Here is a 27,931-nt window from a genome sequence, read left to right as displayed (position 1 = left end):
GCTTTGGTGTGTTGCTCTGCTTGGGTCTTAGATTTCATTTGTGCCCACCCCGTTTTTAAGTCCTTCTGACCTGCAGACACTGCAGAGCTGGATTCCAACATTTGTGATCAGACTCCTCATACATATTCAGCCCCATATTCTGTTCAGATTTACACTTTGTAATTAAACTACTCACTACATATGTAGATTAGCAATGCCACTAGCCTTTCACAGAATCACACAGAATCACAGAATCACAGAATTTTCTAGGTTGGAAGAGACCTCAAGGTCATCGAGTCCAACCTCTGACCTAACGCTAACAGTCCCCACTAAACCATTTCCCTAAGCTCTACATCTAAACGTCTTTTAAAGACCTCCAGGGATGGTGACTCCACCACTTCCCTGGGCAGCCTGTTCCAGTGCCTCACAACCCTTTCAGTGAAGAAGTTGTTCCAGATGACCAGCTCTTCTTTGATATTTACAGAATTTCTAGGTTGGAAGAGACCTCAAGATCATTGAGTCCAACCTCTGACCTAACGCTAACAGTCCCCACTAAACCATATCCCTAAGCTCTACATCTAAATGTCTTTTAAAGACTTCCAGGGATGGTGACTCCACCACTTCCCTGGGCAGCCTGTTCCAATGTCTAACAACCCTTTCGGTAAAGAAGTTCTTCCTAACATCTAAGCTAAAACTCCCCTGGCTCAACTTTAGCCTATTCCCCCTCGTCCTGTCACCAGGCACGTGGGAGAACAGGCCAAACCCCACCTCGCTACAGCCTCCTTTAAGGTATCTGTAAAGAGCGATAAGGTCGCCCCTGAGCCTCCTCTTCTCCAGGCTGAACAAGCCCAGCTCCCTCAGCCGCTCCTTGTAGGACTTGTTCTCCAGGCTCCTCACCAGCTTCGTCGCCCTTCTCTGGACCCGCTCAAGCACCTCGATGTCCTTCTTGTAGTGAGGGGCCCAAAACTGAACACAGTACTTGAGGTGCGACAGAAATAGGTCTTCCTATTCAGTATTTGACCCCTATGCTCAGTTAAGTGTTTAATTTATAGGCAGCAGCTCTATTAGTGTATTCAAGAATGCCTGGCAATTATCCTGGAATGGAATTGTTAGAACCATCCTGGTGAAGAATGTAGAGTGTTTGCAACTTTCCCTGGGTAATTCTTGGACTTGGCTTGACAATGAAAATTGTCATGACTAAAGAAAGATTATTCACAACCTGTCTGTTTTGAGGCCTTTGACTGTTTATTAACACAGACTTGAGATGGTCTGTGGTATTTATTCTCAGTTACTGTAGGTGCAAGGTTCTGAAGCTGGTGATGTAATGGACAAGATGTGTCCAAGCTAGCTCGTGGTCAGCCTTTCCTGATTTTGGCTCTCAAAGCCTTATTCTGCATTACACCTTCCTGTGCTTCCTAAGTTAGAGTGTGAGAACAGTCTGAGATGGCTTCTATGCCCACAATATGCACAAATCTGTAATACCAGTGACAGGAGTTTCTCTATAAGTGGGAAGAACCACTTAGATAACAGGTGCAATCCAGACTTTGGAGGAAGCCTTTCCAGTACAAGTTATGTGATACTAACATAATATTATTGTACTGCCTAGCTCATTTATTTCATGATGTTGTCTGCCAGGATATTTTAGCTTCCTGGATTTTTTAGCCTTTGATATAGTCAAAATCCCTAGAATTAGTAGTACTTTTAGCATAGCAATAAATTCAGAAAACAAAAGGGCAGTAGATATTTGAGTTCTGGCTTCATTAATATCTACAACCGTTAGAGCAAATTAGTCAATAAAAGGCAGACAAGGTCTTTCAAAGATGCATTTCTCTTTAGATGACTGCAGAATCCTATTTATTTTACATCACAGTCTGCGCTGATCCATGTATTTATGGAAGCCAGTGCCTATGTCCCAGAGTAGCACAAACACTGTTCAGCAATGTGGTCCTTTTAGTGCTGTCTGTGGATTGTACAGATACCTTCCACTTCTGCAGCTGCCATAAGCAGTATAAAGCAAGAAGCAGAGTAGCCTATTTTCCTAGTTTGGCCACCAGTTTCATTTCATAATATACCATAACATGTGGGGAATGCTAGAGGTTAACTTCTGAAAAAGTAAGATCTGCCTTCAGATGTGAACAAACGATGATATGCTCTCAGGTTCCTCTTTGTTCCCAGCTACTCTGTCAAAATTATTATTTTGTGTTTGATCATTGTATCAGTGTCTAAACCTAGCATTTTATTTTGATCAATTTGCTGATCAGCATCTCTCTCAGCATCTTTCTGGAACGTATAATCCTATCACATATTTCAGGAAGGGTAATGTTTCAGGAAGGGTAATGTTCCAGGAAGGGAATGTTCCTGGGATGTTCCAGGAAGGGCAACCCTGGAAATATCTTGCCACTTCCAAGACCCGAGGTTGAAGAGAGTTTTTAGAAAAAGAACAAAAATAACAAAAGAAATCAGATGGTGCATCATTGTGAATAGAGACCTACAGTATGGCAGTTCTTTCATTTTCATTTTCCTTTTTTTTTTTTTTTTTTTTTTTGGTATATTAGAGAAATCACAGTGGCTAAAGGTAAAGATGTAATTAGTTGTGTGAGAACTTTAAAAGTAGGAGGAAGAGTTATAACTTTTAAAAAATTGCCAAGAGGCATACCCAAAGACAGAAAAGAATATTTCTCTGACATGTGTGTACTTTGGGATATGGTCATCTCATTCTCCAGAGACATTTCTAATTATGTGACACTATGTAAAAAAAGAACTGAAAAATCCTCTTTATCACCATCTGATACCATGAGATGCTATTTTGAGCATCACATTTGTACAACTTTGTATCTATGAAAACAAAATAACATTTTTGTTATTTTATTATATTATGTTATTTTGTTATTTGCATAAATATTTTTATATTTATATTTTGTTATTTGCATAAATATACAAAAGAGCATATTTATGTAGACGTATTCAAAATATTTCATCGTTCACTTCAATGTTGTGTATTCTTCATTAATAATTCACCAGAATCATGAATGCTAAGTAAAACTACATGCTTTCATTGCTATCAAAATGTTGAAGTGTATTTGTTATTAGTTGCACCTGTCCTCAGATGCCTACAGTGTATGAGTCTAAATTTCAATGAGTCACCTTCTATCCTTTTTACAGGCAATGAAAAATAATAGGCATTTCCAGATTTTAGTTTCCTCTCACACATACAGCAAATAGCATAGAGGCCTCATCTTCTACTGCTAAAATCATCACCAAGAATGCTAAAATCTTTTTTATTTCTTCACTACTTTTAGAACTTTAGTTCTGCAGTACTTTCATTGTCATTCTCACAAAGGCTCTTCTGAACATGGTTCTCATCAGAAGCACATATTTTGCATCAGAAGCAAAATATGTATTATTATTATTATTTATTATTACTATTATTAATAATTACACCTTTATTGTTAATTATTATTATTCTTTATTATTATTATTAATTATTATTATCCACTGCTCCAAATTCAGCAGTTCTCCAAGGAAAATGTAGATAGTATCCCACTCTCATGCAAGTATCTGGTGAAGGATTTCTTTACTACATAAGCTGAGGATGAACTGATTTTCTCAAAGTCATTGGGCAAATGGTAATGTCATCAATGTCCAGAGAGACTCCAAGAGTTCCAAAGTTAATTTTTTCATTTAAGAAAACAGTGTGTAAAGATCTTTATATTAGGAACCTTTCCAGTCTCCAGTGCATGAATACTTTTGACTTATTACTAGAGATTTGTTGCACTGATCAGTAGAAATCATTCTGGAGACATCCTGATAAACTCCAAGATGGACCTGCTGGGAAAAAAAGTACACATGAATCTCATGAATGACTCAAAAAATTTTGGAAAAGAAACAAAAATTTGGAAAATGGCCAAAGCTATTACCAATTTAAAATAAATAGGAGTGGGCGCAATGAGATGAAAAAGATTTATTGATAGAAACACGTTTCGGTAAAAAAGTGCAGTCATTGATCTATAACCACAAAATGAGGAAATAGTAATCAAGAACAATGGGAGACAGGGAGTGTCCCTGTGGGGACAGTCATGTGCATCTTTGTGCTGAAAAAAGCTCTTTTGCATGTGTCTTTTTCTACTCTGCTTTCAAGATAACACATTTATTTTCACTATAGTAGATTAATTGTATAGTCTTTCAGGACATCCATCCAGGTCTCACTTTTGAAAGAACATTTCTGTGTTAGAGTTTTTTTTTTTTTCTTTCCTAATTAATAACTAAGACTGAAATCTGTCTCTGAAATAAATTCTACCTGCTTCATTGGCCTGTGGGTTGAACATTTAAATATTAGTTCAGAAGCCATAATTTTAAAAATGAAAACAAGCAACCAACAACAAAACAAGCATTCAAAACAACAGAAGCAAAGGAGAACTGTTTTCTCCAGCAGCAAAAGGACCACAAATAAACTTTATATTCAAACAAAACTGGCTACTGTGTGTCTGACTACACAGGCACAGTCTATTATAGAGAAACATCTGTTTTACTATGGGCCAAGTTCTGTATTTTTTGAGTTCATGTGGTTATGCATGGAAATTACATGGAAAAATGAATAGAGACAAATCTCTGGAGGCAAGAAAATTATATATACTCAGTTTTCCCTATATACTAAAAGAAGGAGGAAAGTGGACATACAGACATCTTCTAAATATGTGGTTTTTTCTTAGAACAAATTAGTCACAACTGACATACCTGAAAGGAACAGTAATATCCAAGTCAATATAGTAAAGGGGAGTTCTTCACATAGATAACATTACACTGCTAAAATGCAAGAGGAGCTTTTACATGAAACTACTTAGAGAAGCCTGTTACAGACAGGTGTAGAAGCTCTTAATGGAGTGAAAAGTGGAGAAATTGCCTTCTTTCTCCCTGTTACACATTTTCTGATTGAAAATGTGAAGGATATTCTAGTCAAAAAAGGTTATATACATTCACTGTACCACTTTATATGTAAACAACAGGTGAATATAACAGTCTAGACAGTTCCACTAGGACCCAGTTTTTACAAGAAATGTATCTGATATTGTGACGTTATACTAATGTATTTGCCTAATGTAATACATGCAATCTGAAAGCATGACCATGAAAACTAGTTGTAATAGTTTTGATAAGGTAGATGTGCTTTTCCATTATTAATAAATAAATAAATCAATATATTTTCAAGTTTAAATAATCAACTAAAAAACAAATGAGATGTAAAAGTCCATAAACATGCATTAAGAGGATGCTTGTGATGTCAGGAAATAAAAGAAAGTCATAATTTATAATGAAGGTTTCCATTAGGTATTCTTTAAAAACTAACTATAGTGGTAATTAAGCCCCAGGACAAGCTATAAATGAAACTTACGGAAGCCCCAACAAGTCGGATGAATTTCTACCAGGGTCTCTAGTAGCATACTAAATCCAGACACATACATGTATAATGCAGAGAGGCAGAATGGAATCCTTTTGATATCTTATCTAATACTACTTTACTTTATCTGTAAGAATAAGGTACCTAAAGACAAATCTGAAGATTTTCTATTTGAACAACATGATTTCTCTACTCATTCACTTGGATCCTGCTGTGCCATTACACATATTTATCTTGCTCAATGACCTCTTGTTCTTCAAATAGTTTTTTAGCTACTCACAAAGCTCTTCATTTTCCCTTTCCTTCCCAAAAGTTTCAATGAAATATTGTACCATATAACAATGATGTATGCCAGATCAAAACATAGCCATCTATTTACTTTGAAGAAAATGATAAGGGTTTCAAAAACCTTTTTTAGGTTGAGGATTTTCCTCCATCCTCCAATCATGTGGTAATGAATCACTTTCAGGAGGACTCCAAGGCTCAAAGAGGAGTCTAGACTGAACAATGGAAGTATGAAAGAAAATTGTGTATACAATTAATCCAGAAAACAAAACAAAACAAAACAAACACACACACACACAAAAAAAAAAAAAAAAAAAAAAAAAAAGAGTGCCTAGTCACTTTAATATACAGTTGTTGATTTGTTGATTTAAACCAGATGTAGACTCAGTGTAGACTCTGATCACCTGAATTAGCCAACTTAGTGCTTGCCTGGCCCGGAGAGGGGAGTCACAATAATGAAGTTGGCACACCAAGGTTCCCAGTACAGTAAAAGGTTTTCACCTCTGTTAGAGATGCTGAGCTCTCCAAAGTGATGCTGAATAGAAACATGAGTGTGAAATGTTGCTTAGACTTCTCTACCAGGAGCACAAAACAGGAGGAAATCATAAGGTAAAATGGCTCTGTAAACTACCGTACTCAGTAGTAAAAAAAACCCTGAGGAAAATTTATTTATTTTATTTTATATATATTTATACATTTATCTTTATCCAGAAGTAACCAATTCATAAAAACAGCGGAAGAAGGGCTTCCCCCCATCTTTTTGGAATGCAAACTCAGATTTCCAGGGATAACTTGAGATGAGATTCAGAAGGGAACTTTAGTGTCCACTCTGATAAAGACGATTTGAAGGACTTTATGGCATAAAATACAAATCTTTGGAATCTTGCTGTGTTCAGGGTTACATCATGCTGGAGAGCAAATATTCAGATTCTCTTTATTCAGCTCAGGCTTCCTAATTGCTCCTCAGGTTTATCAACGGCACACAAGTACGTGATCTGAATCTTACCCCGTGTGTTTTTCAAAACAGGAACAAATGAACTTCGGTAAGACTTATTACCTATGAATGGAATTTTATGTCAAAAATTCCTAGAATATTTTGCTTTTTAAGGATGCCTCTAAGATTTCAGAACAGATATTAAGGTAAGGAAATTCTTTAGCTAGTTTCTATTTCCTTCTTTTGTTAAGAATTTTATAAAAAATTAGATCATTGCTTAGAAGGTGATATGAAACACAGATGGTGGGACAAAACCTCCTTCTACTTTACAATGATGTACTCATTTTATAGTTCCTCATCTTCTCTACTTCCCTTCTTCATTGGTTTATTAATGTACAACAATTTCTACAAGCCTGGAAAGTGAATTCTTTGAGAACAGAGCTGTTCAAACTGCAAATCATGGAAATCCTATGTTTTCTGTTATGGAGAGAGACAGGAAAGCTAATCGTAGTGCAACACTGGCTTTGTCACTTACGGTCTGTTTCTTATGGTATTTTTGCTCAACTGTAAACAGCAAGAGAACCAATAGTCACCTGATGCCTTTAAGTGCTATGGTAACATCAGGTATATAATCCTCATTAGTGATGAATAATGGGGTCTCTAATGTTTCACAGTAATAGAATCTGGATCTTTATGTTGATGACATCTAATTGATTAGAAAGCTATTTATATGCATAAGTATATGCTCTGCTTAAAAAATAAAATAAAATAAAATAAAATAAAATAAAATAAAATAAAATAAAATAAAATAAAATAAAATAAAATAAAATAAAATAAAATAAAAATAAAAAATTCTGTTGACACAGTTTATGAATGATATTGCTGTATGTATATTCTACCCAGTCTCCTGTGCTGGTTTCATGAACCAGAATATTTTGTTCCCGTTTCTTCACAAGTCTATAGATGTAGTATAAATGCACATACAATCTTGTTGTTTTATATATTGCCTCCTTTCCAATATCTTTTCCTCTTAATTTCATGCCATTACACACAGGAAATGAAGGGATCCAAGGCTTAGCCAGGACTGGACAAAGATTTCCTGGAGTGCAGATGCTAGACTTAAAATGAGGGCCATGCTGCTTCTGAGCCTCCAGGTGACACTGAGTGTAGCAACTACCTCACATGTAGTTCTCTCAGAACCTCTGATGTGGCCAAACAGCAGGGAAAAAGGGAAGAAGATGGAGAATGAATCAGGTTGGTCTCTCTGCGCTGTGATTCCCTCAGCAGCACTGCTTAAGTGGGATTCCTTTATTATGAAGGGTCAAGTGGAAGTATAACAGAGTTTTGGCCTTCAGTACCCTCCTGTGGTTGACAGAGAGTGCTAACATCCTCTTATTTATCTGTTACCCAAACTGCAGCAGTCCTACCTCAAATGAGCTTGGATCATTAGTGGTGCCCATTTAAATGATTTTAATATTGAAGTAAGCAGAAAAAAACATGTCAAATGGAAAATTCTGAATCTTCTTCAAACTCAGTCTTGTCCTATGGGTTTTATATTTATCTGTGCCCAGCTAACACAAATTAAAAATATGAGTAAAAAAATTATGTGCTGGTCATCCAGAATGTCTAGTTTATATCCCAGCAGAAACATAGCTGTCTTTGAACCTTACTTTGCTGCTGGATTATGCTGTTGAGAGTTTCATTGGAGTTAGGCTAAATGCACAATAGACATTGAAAAAGAGGGTGTTGTTGGATATGTTAATTTTTTCTGCATACCATTTATCTTCATGTACTCAGAATGGCAATCAAGCCCAATATTTTGGTATGTTTTGTTAGATAGTCAAAATAATATATGCTATTTAAGATTAGATATCATTGATTCTGACATTTTTTTTTTTTTTTTTTGCCTGCACAAAGGATTGGATGAATAAGTACCTTTTGTTATCTTGTTTCTTCATAAGTGTATAGATGTAGTAGAAATGCATTTCACCTTTGTTATTTTGCATATTACCTCTTTTCCTCAGCTCCTCTCTTAAGAAACACAATATAATATTGTTCTGGCAGAAAGTGATTTAGCGCTGGTGCTTTTTCACTCCTTAGGAATGCCAGAATATAGTTGCGTTCTGGAAACTGAGGAACTGAGGTAAATGCATGAGCCTTCAGTTAAGAGGAGGTTGCTCTGCAGCATGTATTCCACTAGAGAGCTCCAATGCAGCAGCAGAATTTGCTATTGTCATCTTGGTTTTGGTCTCCCTATATACTCCTTGGTGGCTTACTCAGATGAAGCCAGCATGGGGCCCTTCCCTGTCAGGAAAAAAGGATGAGGACAATCACTATATATTATTAAAATCTTGGGAGGATACATTGTGCAGGTCCTCCTAAGACATCCCAGAGTTTATCTTCTAATACTATAAAGAGTATATATGACTATGCCCATACTTCAAGCCGTACAAACCCTTTAATCATTTTTCTTTCCCTATTTTGCATCTGAGGCTTTTGCTGAGTATTCCAGCATCTGCCATTCCTTGGTCATTTTTGAGTTGATGGATCATTGTTTATCCAGTGCAGCTCATCTTATACTCCTTGAATGTTGATGGCAGTTTCAGCTGCTGAAGGTTAAAAACATGGATTTCTCACATCAAAAACAAAAAAGGGATTTTTTTGAATGTTTAAATCAGAATTTTTACTGGACTTCAAAACATAGTTAATTGAAGTTAAAAGTTTAAAGGAAAAAATAAATATACCATTGATCTGAAATAAAAAATAGTGTTAAACTGAAAATACATACTTTATAGTAAGAAAGAGAGAGATGGGGAAGCAATTTCATTATACAATCTGAGAAGGAGCTTTTGAAGTCACTAAGTCTAGTTGTTTCACTTGTTTGAAACAGTAGTGAAAACAGAGTTAGGTACAGAAGAATATCTATGTTAAATACATTCACAAATAAAGTTTACTATTATGGTGAGTTTTAGAACTGGTGTTGAAAGGAACAGAAGAGCTATGTCCTCTAGTAGAAACATGAAATTAAATGAAAAGTCTGAAGCTACCCTTAGATAGGTAAGGATCACTTAATCCTCCGGGGAAGATTTTATAGAAAAGCAGATTATATTATCCCCCACATTAGGCTATGTATCTACCCTTTTACACATTAGGTATAATAATGTGTCATAGGAAGAGCTCTGACATTATATCTCAAATCACAGAATTCAACTTTGTTCTGGACTCACAAATATGTTACTTAAGGTTGTCTTACAGTGACCTCCTAGAACCTAGACTTACCTGGTACAGCAATTCCGCACCTTGAACACATGCAACAGAGCCTTGGAGGAACCAATCAATTTGGTACTCCAAGAAGTGGACCTGAGGGGTGGGGAACGTTGGTTGGAGCTGAGCAACTCCCACTACAAGGAGGGAAGAGGAAACTGCTGGGAAAATGTTTGGAGCTGAGTTTGCTTTTTCTGCTGCCTCTTAGGAGACATAGAAAGAAGAAAAGTGCCCAGTGCCTGGGAGGAATTCCTCTTCTCCCCAGCACTACATGCCAGCCTACTCACCACAGAAAGGTAAACCATCTTTACAAGGCTCCTGTGTCATAAGTAAGAGCTGTGGAAGAGGATTTTTTTTTCCTATACCTGCTTTCTAGTGTAACTGCCTACACTGCCCAAGACTAAATCAATCATCTATAGGAGCAAATTAATATTACTGTACACCTTAACTATATTTGCTAAGTCTTCAAGTTAGAGAAAAGAATGAGGCAATCTAGTTTCTCTGAACTGCATTGACAGAAATATCTGTGGGCAGCTACTCAAGCTATCATTTATTTATCTCAAGTACGATCAATTTCTGGCAAGGCAAAGCTCTGTGTGAGCTAACTTACCTTGCTCTAAATTGATAAGGTTTATTGGTATTAGTCCAATCTGATGAGAGTTTCCTTTTGGGAAATTCATCAGGTGTTTCTCTAAAAACTGCAAACCATTGTGTTGCTTCATTTGGTACATTTAGTACTGTGGAGTGCCTGTCTAAAACCTATTCCTGTGACATGTCTTTTCAGTGACTGTCTCCAAAAATGTAAAGCCATATTTCATTCCATTTTGGCTGTGCAAATGCTTTTCACCTTCTGGTTTTCAGGTTCAAACTCTGAGTTCAGATTTACGTATATTATGAGAAAGAGGCATAAGGGTTCACAGAGATAAAGTGTCCCTGCTGATGAGCAAACTCCAGTAAAGTTGAACACACCTCTGAACACTATGGACGAACACTACCTGACTAAGACGAACACTACCTGACTGGGTAGTTGGTACCCAGAAAGAAATGGTCAGAAAATCCATATTCCATTCCAGTAAAAAGACCATCTCCTTTATAATTCATTTACTTTAGAGTTATCTGGGGACTGCTTCAATTTCTTTCCTTTCCTTTCCTTTCCTTTCCTTTCCTTTCCTTTCCTTTCCTTTCCTTTCCTTTCCTTTCCTTTCCTTTCCTTTCCTTTCCTTTCCTTTCCTTTCCTTTCCTTTCCTTTCCTTTCCTTTCCTTTCCTTTCCTTTCCTCTCCTTTCCTTTCCTTTCCTTTCCTTTCCTTTCCTTTCCTTTCCTTTCCTTTCCTTTCCTTTCCTTTCCTTTCCTTTCCTTTCCTTTCCTTTCCTTTCCTTCCCTTCCCTTCCCTTCCCTTCCCTTCCCTTCCCTTCCCTTCCCTTCCCTTCCCTTCCCTTCCCTTCCCTTCCCTTCCCTTCCCTTCCCTTCCCTTCCCTTCCCTTCCCTTCCCTTCCCTTCCCTTCCCTTCCCTTCCCTTCCCTTCCCTTCCCTTCCCTTCCCTTCCCTTCCCTTCCCTTCCCTTCCCTTCCCTTCCCTTCCCTTCCCTTCCCCTTCCCTTCCCTTCCCTTCCCTTCCCTTCCCTTCCCTTCCCTTCCCTTCCCTTCCCTTCCCTTCCCTTCCCTTCCCTTCCCTTCCCTTCCCTTCCCTTCCCTTCCCTTCCCTTCCCTTCCCTTCCCTTCCCTTCCCTTCCCTTCCCTTCCCTTCCCTTCCCTTCCCTTCCCTTCCCTTCCCTTCCCTTCCCTTCCCTTCCCTTCCCTTCCCTTCCCTTCCCTTCCCTTCCCTTCGCCTTCCCTTCCCTGGACCAGATAGCTTTCTAAGGATCAGGTCTAGGGAGTTTTCTTTACCAGACTGAACATCTCCTCTAACTATTCTTTCTCATTAGAGTTTTCTCTAGTGAGTAATTTTAGGTATTTTCTGAGATGCTTTGTGAAAGTAGTAATTTCAAATATGACTTCTCTGAATATTTCATTGTACTGTTTCTCCTGAGCAGTGGCTACATCTTCTATCAGCAACATAATTTCATGGTGAGGTCTTGAACTTCATGAACTTACCTGGTTTCTTTCCATTATTATGAACAATATAAAAATGACAAAAAATGTTCATGAACTTTGCTGAAAAAGTGTATGTGTTTAATTTTTTGTAAGCTTTAATGATAGGGTTTCTAGCCATATAGAAACTGTCTATAAACCAAGACAGTATTTATTTGCCTATGATTTCTTTGTATAGATATGTACCATGAAAACCAGTGTATTAATCTGAAGTTTCTGGAGAAGTCATGCACTGTGTCAAAGAGAATACTAAAATTTTATTGCATAAAAATGTGCTTTTAGGAGCTCTCTTGAATGATACACATAGTTTTGTGCTTGTCTTCAAAATACATTTTGAACTTTGATCTTGTAATTTCTGAATAAATTTTTAAGAATTAATTTCATTTTGATGTTTCAGATAACTACCCATGAAATTACTCTTTTAATAGTAACTGGTCTAGAGTTTTGAAACATTTCTAACATCTGTAACAGATATTGGAGTGTGTAAGCATATGATTTTCTATCCATTATTTTACTAAGTTTAATCAAAAGCATTTTCTTTGAATTTCTTTTCTGTCACATTATACTGGCACTATTACCACTGAGATTTGACAAAAATGAAACAAACAAGTAATCAGACAAGAAAATACTTATTTCCAGTTGTTAAGTACATGCTCTGAAGTTATGCTTTCCAAGTTTTATTTACTGTTACTGCTGCAGGATGTTAACCTTTCAGTTTACAGAACGGTGCTAAGAGGAGCTGCTAAAATAACATTACTCTGTAATGTGGCAAGATACATCTGAATATACCTCCCTAAATTCCTTAGGAGCCCTCTGACTAAGTAGCCACTTAGCCTTTTACTGCTCAGGAAAAAAAAAAAAAAAACAAACTATCCAACTATCCCAGCACAACCTGCAACTTTTCAGTTCCCATAGATTTTTGGCTGTTGCTTATTTCCCACAAAAGACTCTGCACATATGGATCAGACAGACCCAGTAAAAGTTGTTCTCTTTAGAAGTGGACTCCATTGTGTCAGGAAAATCTTGAACTTTTCTGGGGCATCACAAAGTGTGGGGAAGGGGTTATACTATTATTAGTTTTTTTTTAGGAGCTTTCTGAAAGCTGAGACAGTTACAGCTATGCACCTCTGATACGATTCTTATCTTTTGGCAGTTCATAGTATTTGACAGCACTCCTATCCAAAAAAAAAAAAAAAAAGAAAAAAGAGAGAGAGAGAAAAAAACTATTCAAAACAGTGATCAACATGAAGTTTATATTTTAAAAGACCTTATTCCTGTGACCTCTATCTATAATGCAGGCAAGAAATCCAGGGCAGGAAATCCAACTATGAAATGAAACAGAAGGAAATATTAGCAGTGGTTTGCCAAAGCTGAAAAATAGGAATCTGGTCCTGACCTTTGAATTCATGCTATAATGTTATTATTTTACAAGCTCTAGCAAATTCATTCCAAATCTGCTCTGCATCAGAGTACCTTCTGCGTACCTTCTGTGTACTAAAGGAACAAGAACACCAATGAGGCTGCCAGAGGCTGAAGCAGAGCAACAGAGTGTATTTAATTGTCCTTAACATGCATATATATATGTAATAAACACAGAGTACTGATTTGCATATATTTTCTCCCTGGTGCTTTCTAACTGTAAGAGTCAATATAGAATTAAATCCAGATGGTGACTGGTCATGAGTGGTGCTCCCCAGGGAGTATTGGGGACCATCCTCTTTAATATCTTTATTGATGAATTGGAGGGAATTGAGTGCACCCTCAGAAAGTTTGCAGATGACAGCAAGTTGGGGGAAGTGTCAATCTGCCTGAGGGTAGATCCTGGGGAAGAGTGGCTGGAAAGCTGTGCAGAGGAAAAGAATCTGGGGTTGCTGATTTATGTTCACCTGAACATGAGCCAGCAGTGTGCCCATGTGGCCAAGAAGGCCACTGGCATCCTGGCTTGTATCAGGAATAGTGTAGCCAGCAGGAACACGGAGGTGATTGTCCCCCTGTACTCAGCTCTGGTGAGGCCGCACCTCGAGTACTGGGTTCAGCTTTGGGCCCCTCAGTACAAGAAGGACATCGAGGCCCTGGAGCATGTCCAGGGAAGAGCTACGAGGGAGGTGATGGAGTCACTGTTCCAGAGGATGTTTAAGGAGATGTTAGACATGGTGCTTAGGTACATGGTTCAGTGGGTGATATTGGTGGTTGGGGGATGGTTGGACCAGATAATATTGGAGATCTTTTCCAACCTTAATGATTCTATGATTCTAATTTGAGAAATGTATTACCCTCTAGAAGGATTGAATAAGGGGACACAAATTCAGACTGTAGTTTCTTTGCTGCTTAGCATTTTGCTCTTTATAGTAAACTGTTGCTATCCCATGGTCTCACAGATAGTATTTGAGAGGAGCAGTCACTCTGGTATGGCTGTTTTTCCCAAAGCTATAGCTCAGACAAAATTCAGGCAGGTTACTGGAGCACAGGTCCTTCCCCTGATTGCTCAGTGATTAGTTTCCACTTTGTGTTTACTTAACTTAAGAATGTGATTATCCTTCAAGATGCAGGAAAGCTCTAATTTAGAGGCAGTTCAAAACTGCACAGAAACAATGGGAACAAAGTGTTTATACAAATATTGGCACATTGTTCCCAGCAGCACTTCACAAAAGGCAGCTGACTGAATGGCAGTTCTGTGCTGCTCTGAGGGGCATAGCTGGAGACTTCTTGAAGAAAACCTGTATCTACTGAATAAATACTGAAAAGAAAACAAGCTGTTCTAATGACTACTGTTTTCTTTAGACAGTACCACTTTGTGAGAAGAATTTCAGACAAGAGTTCCTTTAACATAATTCTTATTTTAGATTAAAGTGTGATCTTGTAATAGCTGAATAACACATTTCAAAACCTCTGACTCAGCAGTAAATTCATGTTTCTTTCTCCATAGTTCTCCCTGCAAACAGTAGTACTTACTGGCTACAACCCTCTGCAGCAGGGGGAAAATTTATGGGCAAATCTCATTCTCTGTGTCTATGGACAGCCTTTCCTAAATGCAGGAGGTTATCATGCTTGGTGGACTGAAGAACTGCAATTTTTCACCTGGCACATTTGTTACTAAATCAGTCACTCAAGAGAATTTGATTTAGGGTATTTCATTCCATGTAGCAGCACAGAATCATTTCTACCCTTTGTAATGCAAAGGGTTCTTCCTGGTCGTGTCCCAGTACTGCCAACAAAACATCCAAAGAAAAACCTCTGAGTACTCCAGTCTATACATGTCACTTTGCAAGGCAAGCAGTGCACTGGATTAATAATTTAGAGGAACTGCAATGTTGTTCATAACAACTGATAGTTTTCTGCTGTAATGAAACACTGGAAAAACGCTGATTATATAAAATGAAATGTTCTCCAGTTAGCTAGCAAGTAAGTGGGTGGCTGAGCTTGCTGAACAGGGAGTGTTCAGGCTGTTCAACTTGCTGACTGCTCTGCTCTCTGCCTAGCTTTTACTTGCAGCAGTTCATGTCCATTTCACCTACAGGAGATTCTTTTTTTTTTTTTTTTTCTCAGAAATTTACTATATATGCATATTAATTTTATGTATGTATATTTGAGCAAAAAAATTTTGAGCAAAAATTATTTTTCTCAGTATCCTGTTAAATAAACCATAAAATTCCATACTATACATGTGGTTGTTGACAAAAAAAAAAAAAAAATAAAAAAAAAAATAGCATATCAGCTTCTTTCCTTTTTGTTCTTGATGAATATAAAACATATTTCACACACGCTACTGGGCAGATACACACTATATGACTCTCATAAAATATTCAATAATAGAATATAAATAATGTTTTTCCTCATAAACAATTTCACTTATCTTTCCTTGATCAATAATGAAATGTCATTTATATGATTAAGCAATAAATGTTATGTAAAAATAACAAGCAGTATTCCAAGTGCACCTTATTCTGTGCCAGTTCTACTATTTATGATAAGCTTAGTTAAATATTAAAAAGGACTTATTTGAAATTCTCATTGCTAGGTCATTTTTTTCTGACCTGAGTTAAAGCACAGCAACAGCAAACATGTTCTCTTTGCCACTGCAGAATTTAAAAACTCCTACTTTGTCTTCATGTAACAATTGGATTTCACTAAAACTTTTGTATCTTTAAAAGTAAATTGCTGGATTGGAGTAGAAGTGAAAGTGAGTAGCATGTGGAGTTGGCATTTCTTTGGCTGTAAACCAGCACTGAAGCACACTGCTGAAGGTGCATTAATGAATGATAGTTGGTGCAGTTTAAGACCATCTCACTCAAGAAACTGGAGAATCACAGAATCACAGAATCACAGAAATTCTAGGTTGGAAGAGACCTCAAGATCATCGAGACTCCATCCAACTGATAAAATGATTAGCGGCTTAGAGAATATGACTTGTGAGGAGAGATTGAGGGCTTTTTTGGTCTAAAAAAGAGAAGGCTAAGAGGCAATATAACAACAGCTTAAAACTTCCAGAGTGAAGCAAATGCCAAACTCTTCTTGATGGTGGCAGATGATATAACGAGAGAAAAGAGCCACAGGATGAACATTTTCAAACACTAGGAAAAGCTTCTTAGTGGGGGGTGGGATAATGCACCACTGTGTGACTCTGTGGAGACTCCTTCCTTGGAGATTTTCAAGGCATGGCTAGTCAAAGCCACAAATGATGTAAAATAGCATTGGACTTGAGGCCTCCAGACACACTTCCAGCTAACATTCTGTGATTAGGTTTTGTTGTAGATCTAAATTCTGTTCAAATTTAGGTGAAAGTATTTTTACTTAGTTTATCTAATGAATTTACAAATGAAGAAAAAGAGTAGGCAGTGTATACTCTGACTTGCATCTAACGTCATCTTGCTACTATCTTAATTATTTTGCAATATGATCTGAAAACACACTATATACTACATTCAAATGCATGCAACAGATTGTGAGAAGGTACTATAAATTCATAGCTATTTTGAGCTCATCTTATAACAGCACTGGGAACCTCTTCCTATTTCAGTCTATGACAACTCTACGTGCCTGATGCTTGTGATAAAAAAATAAAGTCCGAGATGCACTAGATAGAGTGATATGATTATGAGTTTTTCCGCTTGTTGCCAGTAAACAGATATTGAGCCATACACTTCATGATCAAGCAACACAATTAAGTATGGTTACATAGTACCTGTTGCCCAAATCTCTTCTGTGTCTAAGTAACCCTGTATGTTCTGTCAAAGCTATGAATGAAAAATGTTTCTCATCTGGTATCACGCCACTGTAGTTAAGGAGATGGGCAGTATTGCCAGTAATAATTAAGCTAAAATGAGGTTACAATATATAGAATTAGCAACTCAATCCTGTTCTCTATTTCAGTCTGTTTTTCAAGCTCTTTTGTAAGTTCTCTAATTTATACCCTCAGTTATTTTACTTCATTTTAAATTTTATTATAAAACTCTGTGCTGTGCAGATAACACAGTTTCCGGGGCTGTTATTTTTACTATACCAAACTTTGACTCTGGCTCATGTAATTGCATTTCATCTGATTAACTGTTGCTGAGTCAGTGCAATCCCAAATGCTGACAGATTTAACAGATTATTATTATTATATTTTTAGCAACCACATGGTGATACTTTGGATATTTTCAGATCCGATACTTAGCTTGGAAAAAAGATGCTGCCCTTAATATGAGCTGTGATAGATCTACGGCTTGATCAACAATGAATGATGAAGTCATGTTTAAAATGAACTGTCAGAACATGGGTAACCTTCGAGCAGACTTCTAGAAATCCCATAAAGGTTTTTCTTGACAGTGAAGAAACCCTATAAGTATCTGTGTTATCTTTCAAACCCGACTGTAAGGATGGGGTTAAATTGCCTGTTCAGCTACTTGAAGCCATGCTTAGATATTTGGCATAAACTTTAGATATGCATTTACAGTAATTAAGTAGAACCTATACTCTTATCATCCTATGTGCTCTCCCCTGTTTCATTTGTACGGTTTCATGGTTCACTGTGTTAGGGATAGCTGGAAATTAAAAAAAGGAGTAAACATTTTGGTTTCAATGCCACCGCAGAAAGGATAGATCAAGAGCTGAGACCAGCTACCTGCTGATAGACAATAAATGCTTAAAATAACACAACCAGTGAAAGAATGAATGTTCAGGTCTTCTTTCTGTATGTATGTTCTGCAATGGATTTCCGTTCAAAGAGAGACTTTGAGGCCCTCCTCCCCCTTCAGAAGCCTTTTGCTGCCCAGTTAAAGCCCATTTTTCAGCTCTGAATTGCAACAGTCAGTAAGCTGAACAGCTGTTGAAGGGACACTCACCACTCAGGAATGGTGTTCAAGCTGACCATCTGACGTAAACAGTCTTACCGCTTAATTAACAAATGTGTGGCCATCACCATCTAAATGTTTGTAACACACAACTGGGTTTAACCACTTGGTTTAACCACTTGCCTCTTAACCTGATCCTTCATGCCATGCCCTACTTATGCCTGTCATCCCTTAGATTTTGTATTTAGAAGTTAACAATCTTAATATATTCCCTTCAAATAAACTGGTTGCTTTTAAAAACACTTAGAATTTCTCTTCCTTTTCCTTTTCCTTTTCCTTTTCCTTTTCCTTTTCCTTTTCCTTTTCCTTTTCCTTTTCCTTTTCCTTTTCCTTTTCCTTTTCCTTTTCCTTTTCCTTTTCCTTTTTCCTTTTTCCTTTGTCTTCCTTTTTTTTTTTTCCCTTCTTCTTCTTCCTAGGAATATTAAACTTTCAGAATAAATCCCTTGTCCAAAACCAAGAGAAAACTTCTTACTGAGTCCAAATTGTTCCATTGGAAGCAATGAGCATAACCGTTTGGTGTTTGCATCAATAAATATTAATAATAAAAATTAATTATATATATATATATATATAAAAAAAAAAAAAAAAAAAAAAAAAAAAAAAAAAAGCTTTCCCAGAGATCTTAGTTGAACTGACTTCAATATGTGGGTGTAACTTACTCAAAAACTAGATGCTTAAAGACGTGCAGAAATTCATTTAAGTCTTTCTCTGAGGGCTGTAGTCTTGCTTTGTGAATAAAGAGACTCTAGAATTACGCAATGCACAAAGCTGTAGGATTACACAAAAAAAACAACAAAGGTAATCCTTTCTTAGGGTGATTCTTTCATCAAGCCCTGAATTCAGAAGAGTTTTGAGTGAGTATGTAACTATATTGGGAGGGTGTTCCTCCTAAAACATGACACTAACTGCAATATGATCTTCTACAAATGTGTGTTTAGGGATTTAGAAAGATTTAACTTCCTTGTACACTGTCAGCAATATAACGTAGGACAAATTTTCTGGACATGCAAACACTTAAATATCTCCTGAAATGAGATGCATTTTCTTTGGTTAAATATGAACCCTAACTGTGGTGTGTGGTCTCCTAAAAAATGTCTTATATTTTGCTCTGCTCTGTAGCTTATGGCATGACTACCATAGCCAAGAAATGTACCTAGTATCCACATGTATATGTTATTTGGGAAGCTGTGCTTCTTTTATTGTTCTACAAACAAAACTAGTTATGTTTGGTGAGAGCAGTCACACTGAAATGAACACTACTCCACATTACTTAGTCCTTATTCAGAACTGAAATATATGAAATGTGGCCTCAACCAGCTATAGGAAGCAAAATGGGATTTATTCCTTCCATGGGAAGAGCTCCCAGAAGCTAAGACTGAACAACTGAGGAAAAGAGGAGACATTGAGGTAAAGTGAAGGGGTCTCGTAGATCTGTATTTCACCACTATTTCATTCATCCAAGGCTCAGATATAACAGCGTATAGCTCTAAGTTCTACTTAGTTTTATTTAGTTCTCATACGTGTTTGCTTGAGGGTAGGAAAGAAGCAAGAAAGGAGTAAGAAGCATAAGATAACTGCTCAGTTCACTGGGGAGATACAGTGAGAATTTGAAACCACAGTAACCAACTATCATAATTTTATCTGAAGGAAACCAAACCAACATATTAACTACTTTTCACCTTTGAGAGGATTATAAATACTACAGTAAAAAGAATCAGGGTACAATATTCTACTGAACTACAGGAATGATCTGAAATTTTAAAAAGTCAGTATAGTGTAATATTGATGAAGGAGAATTTAAATATCACAGTATGACTCCACAATCTGAGTTTTTTTTGTGACAACAATCTGAGGAAGTTAAAAAAATATTCCAGGATGCTTTAAAAATGGGGTTGTATTACAAAGAAAAAAAAAAATATATATATATATATATTTAGGTAGTGTTAGAGAATCTATAAGGCTGTAAACAGGATAAGAACAGCCAAGGCAAACTGGAGAAAGTCCAGAGGAGAGACTAAGACTGATAAGAGAATGCATGATTACTATGGAAAGACTGAATGCACTTTGTTTAATCAAATATACTAAGAAAGGCATAAAAGTGTGGTACTATGAAACATCAAAAAGTATCTTTTCATCAGTTTTTCTCCATGTCAACTGAATGGAAGAGAAAGGAAAAGGGCCTGGAACACAAGTTCTATGAGGAGCAGCTGAGGAAACTGAGGTAGTTTAGTCTGGAGAAGAGGAGGTTCAGGGGAGACCTTATTGCTCTCTACAACTACCTGAAAGGAAGCTGTGGGGAGCTAGGTGTTGGCCTCTTCTAGCAGCTAACTACTGATAGGACTAGAGGGAATGGCCTCAAGTTGTGCCAGAGGAGATTTAGGTTGGAAACGAGGAGACATTTCTCCTCAGAAAGAGTTGTCAGGAATTGTAACGGGTTGCCCAGGGAAGTTGTGGAGTCACCCACTGTCCCTGGGGGTGTTTAAGGAAAGGTTGGACGTGGTGCTTAGGGACATGGTTGAGTGGGTGACGTTGGTGTAGGGGGATGGTTGGATCAAATGATCTTGAAGATCTTTTCCAACCTTAATCATTCTAAGATTCTAACTATTAGAAAAGAAAATTCAGGGTCAATATTCGCAGTCAGTGAATATTGTGGAATGTCCTTCCCTGGAACTTTTTCTGATGCTTCATTTCTGTTTGAAAATGGTAATTTCCAATAAAAAAGTAACCGATATTTAGAAAATGTTTAGAAAAAATGATGAAAATTGAAATAAATTACTATTCATTGCTAGTTTACAAATTGCTTTTTAATGAAATCACTACTTATAAATAACAAAATGTATGTACAAGTAAAAGAAGCACCTAAAGCTTCTTTTTTCAATAATTCATTGGTTTTGCAAGATACTGCAAAAAAAAATAAAAATGTTTCTAGGAGACAGTTTTTTTCTTTTTAGTCCTCAACAATGATAAAAGCCTGAGAAAGAAGAACTGAACACAAGAGGGAAATACATGTTAGAGTAGAGGTTATTGATAAAAAGATTTCTGCAAGTCATGGGCTGTTGTCCTGAGACAGATGAGGAAGAACATCAGAGGACAACAATTTGCCAGCAAATGAAGAGAATTTACATTACATGTATTTAGATTAGAATCATAGAATACCCCAAGTTGGAAGGGACCCACAAGGATCATTGAGTCCAACTCTTGGCACCACATGGGTCTATCCAAAAATTCAGACCATATGACTAAGAGCACAGTCCAAATGCTTCTTAAACTCTGACAGGCTTGGTGCCATGACTACGTCCCTGGGGAGCCTGTTCCACTGTGGGACAAAAATTGATCCCAGTGAAAGAAATTGAGCTGAAAGCTGGAAACCACCATTTGCTTTGGAAGTGGCAAAAAATTACTTTTAAGCTACTTTTTAAAATTACTTTTAGTAGTTTAAATTACTTTTAAACTCCTCTTAAGAATCTACTGATAGCAGTCAATACTAGGTATGTATGGAGGGTGACCATGACCAGAAAGAGATTGAGTACCTGAGTTCACATTCATTTATTAGACAGACTAGGGCCCATTCATGCTAAGATCTGAGCTGTTTAGTCTGAAATTGTAGGCCCCTTGGTGGCCTACAGCTTTCCCATGAAGGGAGTGGAGGGGCAGGTGCTGCTCTCTGCTCTCTGGGGACAGCAACAGGACCCAAAGGAACAGTATGGAGCTGCAGAAAGAGAGGTTCAGGCTGGCTGTCAGGAAAAGATTCTTCTCCAAAAGGAGAAGTCAGGCACTGGAACAGGCTTCCCAGGGCAGTAGTCATGGCACCAAAAAGCTTCAAAAAGCTTTTGAAGCTTTTTGGACAGTGTTCCCAGACATATGGTCTGATTTTTGGTTGCTGTTGTGTAGAGCCAGGAGTTGGACTCGATGATCCTTGAGGCTCCCTTCCAACTCAGAATATTCTGTGATTTTATTATTCTAATTATGAAGGCTATACAGAATCAGGAGGAAGAAATTTGAGTTCTGAAACTGTGAGTTCTCTGAGGATTTGATTGGAAAAATGGAAATTATATTAATATATATAGATATATATATAATAGCTTTTTTATGTTAATGCAGTTTCTTTTCTCTACGGACTGCATATTCACTGGAAGTGCACTGTATACCCACTTATTTAATGTCCTCTTCCAAGGGTAGAAACTGGGGCAATCTTAAATATCTACATAACTGTTTGAAAATAATAGACCGTGACATAGCCCAGCAAGTTCTCAGCATGAGTTGGGAAAATTTTTTGCTTTCAAATAGCTGAGCAAGTGACTGCTTGGGCAGTACAATTTACCTCCATTGAAAAGGAGAATACTGCCTGAGAACACAGAGCTAAAAAGCTATCAGCATAACAGCTCATCAAAAAACATTGCACTGCTTACTCAGGCGAGGTCACTGTCTTATTGCTATTTTATTGCTTTACAAGCTTTAAAATGATAAACAAGACAGCTTAAATCAGTGATTTGTGAAAGAGGCTGGAACAGCAGAGTGTATATAGAAGACCGTAAAACAGTTCTCCACCAACTCAGGAAACTGCTGGATTTAGTCTCATGGCGTAATAAAATATTAGAAAAACTATCAATTACCTATCTGACATTCTTAAATGCATAATAACAAACCACATAAAGGAAGAGAGATAAGAATCATAATAAAAGAGCACTATAACTGCATTGTGACCTCTTTAAAAACTATGTGGGAGAGCAGTGAGATAAGCATGATCACAATTATGACTTGCTTTTAAACTAATAATTCAGGCTTTCTTTGTGATGGGTATTTAAATTATTCTTATAGAGATAATTAAATCTACAATTGCCACATCCACAGTGAGTACTCATATAATTTATACAGACACCTCTACAAGTGTTTATGAGGAAAAGAACTTAATGATGGCTTAGTGTTGAGTTTGGTTTAGGTAGTCTGTAAACACACAAATCCAGGATTATTCAGGTTCACTTAGCCTGTAACACGCAAGCATGTGTTTATCTTGGGCAGGGCAGCTGTGTTTCCAAGCAGGTGAAGGAGTATAGCTTCTGACATCCCAACATATTCCAACAGGCCAGTAGTTTGCCATATATCCTTATATATGAGAGTGTAGGAGTGATATTCTTCCTCCCTGTACAGCTGCATAAAGAATATCTGTAGGTGACACTGGTATGAAAACTGAATAACTCATTTGATTGCCTTTGTCCATTGGTGTTTAATTTGTTGTTGTGCATAAGTGCCAGCAAGGGTGTGTATACAGGGGTGTGTGTACAGACACCTATCTGTGTCTGTAAGTTTTACATACAGCTACCAGACACCGTACTTTCTGCCATGGCCCAGCTGGCTGAAGGCCATGCACTGAATATCTCAATACCTAAAACTAATTTCTACTTGATTTTAAGCATATATTCCTTTTACAAATAAGCTAGGATATCTAAATGATCAACTCTGTCAAGGATTTCCTTGACTGTGTCTGCAAGTAATTTTGTATTTAAGTGACGGTTGACTAGTGGTTTTCCTGTCATGAGTCTTAGTCATAATGCACAGACTGTGCCTTTTTTGATACTTCCCCTTTCAATGTGTTCTTTGATCATTTTTGGTCATTTTGTAGGCAAATTTACTATTATTTGCTTCTAAAGCTTAATCTCTAGTCTGGTTTCTGAGAAACCTCATGCCCTGTTGGTATTGTTGGTGTAGCTTTTCTCTGTTATATATACTTATATTTTGGAAGAAGATTTCAGTTCCTGCATACTTTAAGAAAAACAAAACAAAACAAAAAAATGGACCTTGTGTTCCAACTCTAATAAGGAACTTTGTGTGGCAAACAAGCACATTCTAGCACTGGAGTAAATGAAAAATTAGAGAGGAATGATATGTTGATGTCCTTATATGGGCAAAAAGTTCCCAGTGGCTTCTGTCTTTGTTGAAGACACAGAGTAAGACCTCCAAAACTCATTGCCAAAAGTTAGTGTTTCATCCTTAAATACATACACAGTCCTCATTGTCTGATCTAGTCCCTTTCACTCTAGGTACACATTCAGCCTCAGTGTTAGCATGTGGAAGGAAATTACCCCAAGATTCCCCAAGATTTGGGGCCCAAATCCAGAAATTTAGCAGATGAAATGAGATCAGATTAGTCTCTTCAGCTCCTTCTGCAGTGTATAGAAAAGAGAAGATATCTGAATTGCTTTTCCAGATTCATAACTTTCTCCAAGGAGCAGAAAGGGAGATTAATTTATCTAGGCTGGTGATATCTAAACTACTTTAAACAACTATTTAGAGGCCATAGGCATCCTAAAAAAATAATCAACCAACCAGACAACAAACCAGAAACATTTTTTTCACTTGTCTGAAATGCTAGGACCTCTAGGAGTGTGTGATACTGACACAAAAGGGATCAGAACCAAGTGAAGATTACTGAGGTCAAGTGGCATTAACTGTCCTATATCCACAATGCTTAGTGCTGCACCTAGTTGGAGCAGTTCAAAACAGCCAAGGAGTGAACTAAGTAGTGCTAAACATAGACAGTGCTCACATTCACTATTCAGATGAAAGACCATTCATTATTCAGAAGTAAGTGAAGGATATCTGTATTAATTAAAATTTTTATTTGAAATGGGGATGATCTTGACTACAATCCCACTTAGGAGGAACCTAAGTGGAGCTCATGGTTAAACAACCTATGTTTAATGAGACATGTTTCTTGTAATAGACATCAGATTAAATATGTAGGTATACCTACTTTCCCTTTTTTGCTGCTTTTCTTCTAACCAGTACTTCCTGCCTTTCTTCTAACCTGTACTTGCTGCTTTTTTTCCTTGCATAGCTTATGCAGCTGTCCCCTTGTCTCTGCTTTATAACAAGAGGGTGCAGATCATGCTAGGAATTACATGAGATGTTATAAATGTGAATTTGGAACATTCTATAGGGAAGCCTAATTTTCTGTTCCCTTTTCTCCTCAAAATGGGATAATTCTGTACTTTCTTATGTAACTTACACTGGCACTCTTTTCCCTCTTTGGCTCTTCTTTGAGTGTTTGACCCTTCACGTGTTTGTTTAATATTTCTGGGCTCAGAGTAAGAATCAAAAAACTGGGATCCAGGGAGCTCAAGGGCATAAACTAGAGGATATTCTAATGGGAAAAGACCAGAAGGTATTTTGCTTAGCCATGGATTCTGCTATTTTTGCCACCACACTCTATTATTAATGTCCATACAATATTTTTAGTATCTATCCCATCAGGGACTGATACAGCAGGCAGTTATGTTGGCTTGATACACTAAGATCCTCCTTGGAAGTTAAAAATGACAGAAACATGACTATGTGAACACAGGGAGATTCGCTGGGGTCAGTGAAAATAAGTAGCAAAATATCATTGCAGTAAGGAGGCAAAGAGGCCAAGCTGATTATTATTGCAACACAAAAGAGAATAAAGAAAATATTAGGAAGTGTATACAGACAAAACAAAATAAAAACAATGGAGAAAGCCAGATTTCTGTGAAGACAGAAACCTGAAAACTTGAGGGTGGATGTTATTAATGGCTATGAGTAAAATAAAAAAACATGAATACCAGATTATGGAAAGAGAAGCTGTCAGTCTTATGGGAGAAGGATGTTTTTAAAATCATATAGAAGCTCTTTTGACTTTAAAAGGTTAAAGAATGGCTAGGAATAGCTACAAGGGAAACAAAAGAAATAAATGAATTTGATGGGGATTAGTTGTAAATATTAATGGTTCATTTGAAGGCTAATGGAATATTTCCTGAGTATTTCAGTTATTTTTATATGATTTTTCTCTTTACCTTTTAAGAGAATCTTCATAGGATATCAAATTAATCACAAAAGCAACTCTCTTAGAGTCTTGAGACTCTTGACTAAGTGTATTTTTAAGTCCTCTGAAAAATACTATGGGCGTGAAAGTCCTCACTGTACTGTTAAGCATCCCAGTGTATCTGTTTTGTAATTCCAGAATCAAATGAGAAATCCAGACGAGTAACACGCTCAACTTTCATTCAACCATGTTCATAAACTCTTTGTGGCTCCTTTAATTAATCCACTTGTTATTTTGAGTATACTTGTTACAGTCCTTAGAGATAGAGATTCCTAATCTACATACATGAAAAGAGGCACACCTACACACCAAATCAACGTGCCAAACTGCCACCAGCAATCATAACATCTGCCCATAATGCCTACTCTGCCAACTACTTTTATCTATTTATTTATTTATTTATTTATTTTATTTTTAGTCAAACTACTCTTCAGACTATCCTGAAGTGAAATGAGTTGAAATGACAGAAGGATATCTGTAGAAGATGCAATTTCTGTACAGTTTGAAAAGTGTGCAGAAGAGCCAAAAAACATTTCATAAAGGTAATCTTGCTATCAACTTTCTTCCAGAACTACTCTTCTGTTCTGCTGAACTGTGACAATTTTTTCAAACTGAAGTAACTGCATACACAGGATTTGCAATGTCTGCTTTTGCTTACTTGAAAGAAAACTCTGAAGCATGACTTCCCTTAATAAAGGGGAGGCTTTTATTAACTCTTCCTTGGTACTTACCTATTTCCTTGAGTTATGCTAGAAGAAAGTTCACATCATCTCTCAGCTTCAATTAAGGACATTTTTTGAGTGCTATGTAAGACTGACATCTGACTACTTGGTTAGATGTAGGTCTATTTTGCATATGCACTTGAATATGGATCCAGAAGACGGGATATTCAAAAATATGGTCAGCTTCCTAATCAAATTTAAAAAAATTCACAATTGAGATAAAGATCCTCTCAGCTTAGGCTATTTAAATATTAGGTAAGAAGCTAAGAAGAAGTGTAAGTAGTTCCAAAGGCAATTCTTCATAGTCTGACATAAAACAAGATTATAAGTAATATTTTGAAATGGTTAGGTTCCAGAGCAGGTTGTAGAACTGGGATAGACTCCTAAGTAAATGTGATGAAATTAAGCACAGGTGCCAGGTCATTCTTGCACTCTTGGCAAATGTCCTTTTTGTTGTTGTTGTTTTGTGTGTGTGTGTGTGTGTCTGTGTGCATCTGTGTGTGTCTGTGTAGGAGACTGATAGCTAAGGTTGTAATCTTGGCAAGTGGAGATCAAAGTGCATATTCTTTCTCAGCCTGCCCCATTTCATTCTGTGGTCTAAAACAACATGCTGTTGAACAGCAGGGGAGAAGCATAGGCCATAAACTTCATATAGCTGAAGTCAAAATGTTCTGAAGAGAAGAATCCAAGAATTTAGAATAGCTGATAAAATGTTCACCTTGGCAGAAGAAGATATGATTACAAACAGGAGACGACTGCCTACTTTTACCACTTTATCAAAGTTTCACATTGCTGTGGGTTCCCCTTTCATGCATACTTGTTTCCTCCTCTGTCAAGTGATTTGTGCAACCCTTCCCTTTAAGATGTCTGCTCATACCAGCTGTCTTCTTTGGCTGTAAAACCATTGTGCTTGCTTGTAATGGTTGGGGATTCTTGTATTTTTTAATGGAAGTTTTATGAACTTCCATGCTTGTGTATTTATATTACTGTAATAGTGGGGAAGTGCAGAATTTTCCAATTGATTTTTGGAATTCACAATGCTTTGTAGCTGGGCCTTTCTTCAGTGCCTTCTCTTTCTTACCTCCCTTCTA

Source organism: Aythya fuligula, chromosome 1 (genome assembly GCF_009819795.1).
Source record: "Aythya fuligula isolate bAytFul2 chromosome 1, bAytFul2.pri, whole genome shotgun sequence".
In the NCBI taxonomy this organism is placed as follows: domain Eukaryota; kingdom Metazoa; phylum Chordata; class Aves; order Anseriformes; family Anatidae; genus Aythya; species Aythya fuligula.
The sequence above is the reverse complement of the archived record's forward strand: the minus strand, read 5'-3'. Positions refer to the sequence as shown.